At 31.8% G+C, this 8221-nt stretch overlaps 1 protein-coding gene across 3 annotated transcripts in view; it reads left to right on the top strand.

Annotated features, from left to right (window-relative positions):
* The window catches only part of DACH2 (dachshund family transcription factor 2), a 629817-nt gene that overhangs the window by 1417 nt on the left and 620179 nt on the right, over positions 1–8221 (top strand). The gene's annotated exons all lie outside the window — the stretch shown is intronic.

Genomic DNA, 8221 nt, shown 5'->3' with positions numbered 1-8221 from the left:
GTGTGTGTGTGTGAGAGAGAGAGAGAGAGAGAGAGAGAGAGAGAGAGAGAGAGAGAGAGAGAGAGAGTGTGAGGACAAGTGCTCACGGCTGCTGCGCAAAGCTTCCCCGTACAGATACAGGAAAGTCGATGGAGCCTTTTTTTTTAAAGAACGATGACAGATGTCACTTTCCTGGGATCGTCCCTTTGGGTCATCTGCAGAGGGCAATATGGGGCATGAACGCTGGGGCTGGGACCGGGTTGGCGGTCGGAGTAAAAGTTGGCAGGTTTTCCAGAGAGGTTGCTTTCAGCTCTTCCCCCCAGGCAAACAGTTGGAAGGATCCCATTTCCCCAAAGAGAGGATTCCATAAATGATGATGGCCAGCTTCTCTGGTTGTAAGTGTACCTCCTTCATATCACAGCTTAGAAGTACATTATAGAACAAATAGCCATTTTCATATGTCCATAAGCAACTTTTATTCAATCTTTCTGAGTTTTTTAAAAGTAGAAAAGTAAACTATATTCAAGATTATTTGATTTTTTTTAAACACCTGTAAATTAGTCTTCTTAGTGTTTATTCCATCTGCAGTCTGTTAATATCTGTTAGGATCCTAAGTACACATTTGGCAGATGTGATTAACATACAAGCCAAACCACCATCACCAGGCTAAAGGGGGCAAAGGGTTTTGTTGTAAAATAGCACTGCTGTTGATCATTTTGCAGAAAACTTCTGCAGAGGTAGACTTTCTTACAATGCAACTTTAGATCATAAGATCTCTGGGTTTATGAACCAAAACTAACTCAGTTGTCGCATCTGTTGTAAAATCCAAATTACTATGTATAGTTGAAGTATACTGGCAACTTGTAGACAAACTGTTGCTGACTGCTACAATCAGATAATGGTACAGAACTTACAAGGAAACCTTTTGTTTTTCTTTTTTTCCCTTTGAGCAGTGTTCTCCTGTGTTCTAGCAATTAAACAGAAACCTGTTCATATGAGAACTCCTACCTGATTCATATCTGGGGCTTAAAAACCTGGTTTATTAGATCACATTTTCTTAAGGAAGATGGATGGCCTTAAAACACAAAGGATAACTGCTCCCTCAATAAAATAAGCAAATATAGGTTTTAAGAGTAGAAAGGAAATTTTATTTTGACCCCAAAGCACGCTACTAATACACAAACTCAGAGGGTTACCAGGGACTTCAGATGAGGGCCATCTAGTTTATTTGTTGTTATTTGAAAAGACTGAAACAATCGCAGACCTGAAAACCTATCTTCTCTCCTCCTCCTCCCTCTTTATTTTCTTTTTCTCCTCCTTCTCCTCCTTTCCCCCTTCCCTCTTCTCTCTCTTACAAATGCCCACTCTTAAAGAGGAACAATGATTACACATATGAAATTCTACCTTCTTTAATAATTAATTTACACACGCTTGAGCAAAATCTATGACTTTCATTTTAAAAGAAGATTAGTATTTTAATGTGATTTTGATGCTTTCCTCTGTAAATAGAAACTTTAATTTTTATTAGAGCTACTTAATGAAGGAAAAAAATGATAAATTTCTCTGTATCTAGAGGCAAGTGTTCTTATACTATTTTTGGATCCTGTTATATGATGTGTTTTTAGGTTATTATTTTTATTCAGTTAAGTTTTATTTAATCCTTATCACAGCATTTACAATGCCAACTTTTTTTGGAGTTTAGATTGCTTTTGTGTATGTGCACATATAAAGATGATAGAGAAATATTAAAAATGTAAGAAGAAATATATTTGAGATATGATGCATGTGCTTCCTATGGCGTTTTTTTCTTTATGAGTATTTATTTACCGCATGCATTTTCTATAATTGTGTTACAAGTGTTGCAATATATAATTGTAAAAATTTATGAAATATAGTCTATGAATTCAATCTATAAATAAAAATGAGGGAAACTACTAGAAACATCTATATTGAAGTTTCTAGGTAGTAAGCAAACCCTCACAATTTCTGGAAAAAAACTAATTAACATTACCAAATTTTGTTGCAAAATGCCCTCATCATCACATAGTTAAAAAACTACAAAATATGATAATGCTTGTAATGAATGCCTTATGACTTGAGGTAACATTATTTACAGATATGTGTACTTTAAATCATTCCCAACATCTGAATGATTTTATAAAATTGTGAATTAGTATTTAAGTAAACATTATTTCTATGACTTTTCTATTCAGTGAAAAGAAAGATGAGGGCTGTAAATAGGAATGAGACCCAAGAGAGACAAAATAAGGTAGATGAGACACAGAGCCAGTAAGAGAAAAGAGATGTAGGATATGAGCAGAATGATGCCATGAGAGGGAGTGAAAGATGGATCAGAAGAGCTTATAGAGATGCCCAAAGAAGATGAGCGATGTACCAGTGGAGACTTGGCTAAAGAGGATTGTCTTTCAGGACTCATGACTTCCTAGCACTTTAAGTTAAAAGGGGGAAAAGTGCAAGGAAAAAGTCCAAGTGGAAACTCCTACATACTATTCTTATTTGAGAAAAGAGATTCATCTTCATGTCCTGATGGATAAATTTCCATAGTGTATTGTAGAATGGAAGGCCTATTTGTAATGGTGTCATTGGCAATTTTCTTTTTCTACATAACAAACATTTCTCCCCCTCTCTGTCAGATAACTGGGGGAGAGTATAAGTCCTGATTTAGGGTATTTTAATTTGGAATGTTTCCTACACTATTCCAGAACACACAAAATAGACCATTTTCAAATTGGTCGTTTTCAAAGACCTTAAGGTATTGCCACTAAGTGGCACTTTGATTTAGCTGAGGGCACGTTTTTATTAATGCACACTGAAGAAAAACGAATGAGTAAAATACATATATGATTGTTTCTTTGACAGTACTGAAAGCCACAAAAAGAACTCAGTCAGTTTCTTACATTAAATACATTTATTAGCTAATTATCAAAATATTCAAAGTTGTCTTCCCAGAAAAGAAGTTGGAAAATAATACCTGCCTCAGCTACTAGAGAATAGAAAGACTGAAAATCTTGACTATTCATTTTTCTATTAAATAAGTCAAGCTTTACATCACTGCAGTTGCAGAGGGCTATATAAGTATTTTTCCTTGATGCCCTTTAGCTTCAGAAATTAATTGTAAAGAAGATTATTTTGATGGTTATTAAGAAATGGTAAAAAGACCCAAACCAAATAGGAAAAATTGTTACCTTGTTTTAGATCTTTGTTTTTGCAGATAAAGCACCGACCGTGATTATTTTTTCTAATTCTTGTCCAAGAGAACTTGGAGTTTTAATATCAGAGAGTGAAGGCAAGTCAGAAAGCAAATGTCTAAAAATCTCACTCTTATGCAATGGATTTTCTTTACTAAATTCTTCAAAGTTTAATGTGGCAGTAAAATATTAAATTAAAAATTGGCATTCAGTAAATGTGAAAAATCAGCCAATACATTATAGTGTTATCTCTCTTTATCTACCAATCTATATAAGAGTTACATTGTCAGATTTCATGATCAGCATTTAATTTCATTTGAGGACCAGCTGATTAAATGTTATTCAGTCATTTACATATAGTTAAATGGATGCTTAAAGAAACAAGAATGTATGATTAAGAAAACATTTTAATGCATTTAGAGACATGATTCAACATATATTCAAATTAATAAAGTTCATTTTTTTTAAGTAAAAATTTAAATGGTTCAGTTGTGGTTTATTGTTATTTTGGCTGTGTGAACAGAACATAAATGGGCTTCCACATTAGAATAACTTTATGTGACTTATACTGACTTTTACAACAATTTAAAACTACTGCTTTCAAGTACTAGAAATATGATTATTTTAAGCATTCAATGAGTTTGGCTTTGTATTCACACTTGATGAATATAGTTTATAATCCATAAAGAATAACAATTTACTTTGAAAATTGATGTTTTCGTTCATAGTAAAGTTAAGCAAAATCAAATTTTTGAAAAACTTGCATCACTTACCTGGGCTAATATTTTGTATGACTTACATTTTCGGAAACGATAAAAGATTTTAGAAATTAATCTGGGAAGTAAATGCAGACGTTTTAATTCATGGGATAATGAGGGGATAGTCATGTCTGTTAAAAGTATTCACATAGTCAACAATGCACTGTCTTTTATTAGAGAATGATGTCAAGATTATAATTAAAGCAATCTAGTCATGTGCCAGTGCACAGAACTTCCACGTGTACATTCATTTTAAATGCACACTTTTGTATAACCAACAATATTTGTATTTATCTAATACTTTAACTGGATTTCATATTTGTCCCAAACACTCATTATTGGGTGAGGGATATTATATTAAAGAAATGATGCATGGTATGATGGAGAATATCTTTGGATATTTATATATGATATTAACCTCAGTGTATAGTACATGAATGCCAATAAATAATTAGGAAGTGATGATCTTCAGACATTGATGTTTTAGATGGTTTCATACAGGAAATCCCAAATAACTGTATAAAATATCAAGTCTGAATTGTTTGCTGCTTTCTTAAGTAAACTTATTTTGTCTTAATGAAATCTCTAGATGTTTTAAAAGTGCTTCCAGCTGGCAAATGTAATTGTGAGAAATCCTAATCATAATATATTATATTTCAGTTGGCAATCTATATCTCCAGTGGCACTTTATCTGGTGCATTTCAAGAAACAAATGATTTAGATATATCCACTCTACACATCTCAAATATACATTAAAACTGCCCTAATTGACAAAAACTGAAAAGATCATGTTTTCAGAGAAAGGACATCAAACTTTTCCCCAAAAGGAAAACAATTAGGTATTAATGATATTCTTGTTGCATATTCAAAAGGTCTTTGGTAGCATTTTTTTCCTCCTTTTCTTCCCTTTCACCATCTCAACCTGCAAAACTCTTCATTGTCACTTCAGATCACACAATTTTAAAAAGATAAAACAACATTTAAACACATTTGCTTTGGAAGGGAAATCGAGCATTTGCACCCAATAAGCCTGATTGTGGAACTGCATGCAAATTGTGTTTTGATTTATCTCTTTTACACTTTTTTCCATTTGAATTGATCTTGCATTAATTTCACCAAGTGGCTCTGTGAGGCTGCAGATGTTGCCCTGTGTTTAATAAATCAATGAGACAGATCTGAATGAATCACTTCAGATGGATTCTCTGCTCGGTTTGATGTCTAGATGTTATTCTTAGCTTGTTATCATGACAGATGCATTAATGTTCCCATACACTGCCAACAATGTCAAAGAGATTGAAGCTTTTAAAGTGGCTGCATCCTTTTTTACATTTTCTGCTAGAACAACTAAATTTATTTTATTGTATTTAGGAATCAGAGAAAAATAACAAACCAATCATAAGTTTCTTCATGGGAAAGATTCTTAATTTTCATGCTATGTTAACTCTTCCAAAATGGTGGAAATCAGTATCTTAAAAGCTAAATATAGTGTAGCTGCTTAATAGTGCCTCCACATTAATATGTAATCATGGTAGGAAAAATGAGAATAAGTAATATATGATTGGGACACACTGAAAGTGTCACTATAAATAGAATAATGCTGTATCCAAATTGATTACAGAAGGGTGTTAGTTTTTAAATCCTTACTAATAAGCTTCTTGTTGGCTTAATGCAGCTGCAATATACTCTTACCAAGGGATTTAGAACTCCTTCAGGATTTAATATTTCTTTTTAGTAAGAAGGAGACAGCCTGTGCATTGTGTGTTTATCATTTCCTCACTTTGCAGTGCTGAAAATCTTAGAAAAGTTTATTTCATTTTAGTATGTCTCAGCTATTTATATTTTGGGTAATTATTTGTAAATTACAAATCATTCAATAACAGTAAGTGCTACTTTTATAATTTAATTTCTTAGACTATAGAAAAACATATGCACTCCAAAAGGAACTTCTATAACTCTAGTGAAATTTATTACCTACCTGCATTAAATATCATCACTATCATACTTTGTTTCATTTCATCCATGGCATCATTGCCTTGGTTTTTGGAGAGAAGCAATTCTGTTAATTGTTGTGAAGTATTTTGAGTTTAATGTTATCAGTGTTATAACTTTTTAGTTAATCTCTGATGTTTGAAAATATAGATTTTAAAAAAGATATTCAGTTTTTCTCTTGTTTAACTTTCTGGAGAATATATATTTTTAAAAATCAGCTTTCAGAGGTAGTTCTTCTTTGCAAGCCTTTACAGTATTCTTTCATCATAATTTTACTGTTAGCTTTATTAGAATAGGAAAATAGGAAACATTGTTAACTGATACCGTTGAGATCTCAAATTCTTCAGGACATTTTTATCTCCAGTGTTAGGCTAATCTTGGAAGCTTAAGATTCATGCTATGATCTACAGTATAGTTTAAAAAGAAGTTTCTAATGAAGTTCAGCAAGTTATGGACAAGAGTTAACTTTTTTTTTTTCAAATTTTGCTTAAAGGATGGGAATGTCTTCATGGTGAGATCTTGCCACATCCTTCTTTAAAGATAAATTTATATATTAGAATTGGTGAAATTATTCTACTGAGAATGTGATTATAAGATGTAATATACATTGTTTTATGCAAAATTGGATATAATATAGCTAAAGAGCAAATTGATATATTTATCGCTGCCTGTAATGATATCACTAAAATAAAACTGAATTTTTCACATAAAACAAAACCTTGGATTTGTAATAATAACTTCTGAGGAGTTATCTTTAACTTCAGTAATATTCACTGTAAAACTTTAGTAAGCCTGATATTGTACACATATTAGGCACCTAATTCACATTTGTTAAATGAATACAATCATGGACACACACACACATTTATTCCTCTCATCAGAATTCTTTGCACAAATTGCTGTGCTTTAAAAAAAGCTAAGAAGTAGTTATGTAAAGTATACAATTATAAAAAGACACTCATCCTAAAATTTTAATTCCATTATAAAACCATTTGTAATCATTCCATAAAATTTTCACAAATATACATATAAAGCTATCAAAATCTATTATATGAAATTAGAATGTTTAAGTGAAATGTATCTTTAAAGAAAGTGTGACCTCTTGATTTTTTTTAGTGAAAACCCATAGGAGATGTTCTAATATTATTAATAGGCAAAAATTAATAAATAAAACAAGCCTACTACCATAAAATGATTCTCAACTATTTAGATTTATACTACTTGATGTCAGCACTAAACCAGGCAGTTGACTTGATCTTTTTTCAAGCAGTGAATGCACGTTTATGAAAAATGAGTTAGTGAGAAGAGGGTTCTCCTTCCTTCTATCTACAGTTTGTGAATAGAAAGAGAAATACTTAAGTATAATGATTTACTTTTTTCTTGGATAATCTCAAGACACATCCAATTGCAACACAAATTTGCATGAAGTATTCCCCCCCATTTAAAGGAATAGCTTAGTTCTTTCTGGTGTAACTAATTTTGAAGAGTAACATTTCCTTTCATCTAGGACCCCTGAGGTTGAAACTATTCTTACGCATGTACTATTTTGACCCATTACAATTATTTAGTTTATTAGAGCAAATAGTGGTGAAAACTTTGTGCTTATACTACTGGAAAAATATATAGTACAAGAAAGTTTAAAAAATAATGAACCACAGTATTTTTATTGCTCTATAACCTTTTTATTTTTAAACAGGTTAATAGTGTATAATGTAGTGTGTATGTTAAGGTATAAAACATTTAGTTGCAATTGTGTCCAATGATCTTATCAGGTTGCTGACAACTGCTAGCTGCTAACAGCATTTAGGCTACATTTAGTCTATCTGTTATTTATGTGATGGGTTAAAAAGAAAAAAGTAATATTGATCTGTCTCTGGATTAAAGTTTGAAATGGGCAACAGCCTGAACACAAAAGGCTTTTTTTTTTAAGATTTCTCAGCTTGCCATTGATCTCTTAGTTTTATTGCATTCATTATTTATTAAAAGAATTTGCAAGCTAAACATAATGTTAAGCTAGTTTGCACACAGGGACCGCACTTAGGAAATTGAATGGAAATTGCATTAGAGATGAACATCTGTGCTATTTTTCCACTCATGTGTTTATGGGTTTGTATAAAAGGTGTATTGGATTAACAGTTATAACCATTATAGCTTACAGCAATATGTTAGATTCTGAGCTTTTAGTTATTTTGGAAGAAGTCTGTCTCTCAATTGTTTGCCTAAGAAGTATAGTAATATCATCAGAAACAATATTTGGATAAATTTATTTTATTATCATATTTGTTA

Source organism: Lipotes vexillifer, unplaced genomic scaffold (genome assembly GCF_000442215.2).
Source record: "Lipotes vexillifer unplaced genomic scaffold, Lipotes_vexillifer_v1.1 scaffold38, whole genome shotgun sequence".
Classification (NCBI taxonomy): Eukaryota; Metazoa; Chordata; class Mammalia; order Artiodactyla; family Lipotidae; genus Lipotes; species Lipotes vexillifer.
The sequence above is the reverse complement of the archived record's forward strand: the minus strand, read 5'-3'. Positions and strand labels throughout refer to the sequence as shown.